The sequence below is a fragment of the Silene latifolia genome, chromosome Y, assembly GCF_048544455.1.
Source record: "Silene latifolia isolate original U9 population chromosome Y, ASM4854445v1, whole genome shotgun sequence".
Classification (NCBI taxonomy): domain Eukaryota; kingdom Viridiplantae; phylum Streptophyta; class Magnoliopsida; order Caryophyllales; family Caryophyllaceae; genus Silene; species Silene latifolia.
In genome coordinates, this window is record NC_133538.1 from 233,456,233 (window position 1) to 233,457,281 (window position 1,049).

General features: G+C 31.9%; 1 pseudogene; it reads right to left on the reverse strand.

The window, feature by feature from the left end:
* Nucleotides 1–953: 953 nt before the first annotated feature.
* On the reverse strand, nt 954–1,049 carry LOC141636860 (small nucleolar RNA snoR8a; annotated as a pseudogene).

Sequence of the window (1,049 nt, forward strand, 5' to 3'; positions counted from 1 at the left end):
GTTTGTATTGTCAATGGTAATGCCCATTTTTCGACGACCCTCCGCCTACCATGAATTCGACGGCCACCCTTCTAGCGCCACCCCCGCGCCTTCCGATCGCGTACTCGACAAATCCACAATCACCAATTCAACAACCCAACAGTAATTGTAGTTCAACATAAATCTAAACCCCAATTGTAAAAAAATCCCTTTTTAAAAAAAACAACAATTAAAATGATTAAAAGATCGGTGGTGATAAAATTGTTGATAAAACAGATAGATTACGTGTGATATGTGCAAACTACAATCAAAAATTGTTGAACTATTAATAAATTTGTTAGGTTTTGTGGGAGAGAACTCTTTTTAGTTCTATTTCAAGACTGAGGGTAGTTGTGGAATATTATGGGCAAAATGCGTGGGATATAGTAACTTGTGCGCGGGATTTAGCAAATACGAAAAAGATTTTTTCGAGGGAAAGATGGGAAGGTTGAATAGAATTAATGGGAGATAATTGACACAAATAGGATCTTACATCCTGTTGTACAGTAGCATTGTACAACAGGCCCATATATTATATATATACATCTATCTAAGCCCAATAAAAATCCTCTATCTATAAAAGCTGAAGCAATTAGAGGATTGTGATTGGCTCCTTATTTTCAGGGAGGGAAAAATCTTTTATTTCACTTGGGAACCCACGTTCCATTTACCCAATTAATTGCATTTCATTGTTAATCTCTCCAACCTATTATTATATTATAGATTCATATCATTAATAAATAATAATATATAGTTAAACTAAGAATATATCATACCACGAAAAATTGAAGCATTTAAAACTTCAGTAAATTTAATTATAATCATTAAATGCCCAGAAAATTGAAATTATAAAAATCATTAATTACATTAAATAATATAGAAATAAAGTAATCTAACACAAACCAAAAAAAAAAAGCAAATTAATTGGGGGTAAAAAAGCTCAAATTCTATGGCTATATAAGGAGTATCTCATGCCAAGAGTAAGAGGATGGCTAATTTCAGAACGATTTTTTTTTAATCATCGCTATATT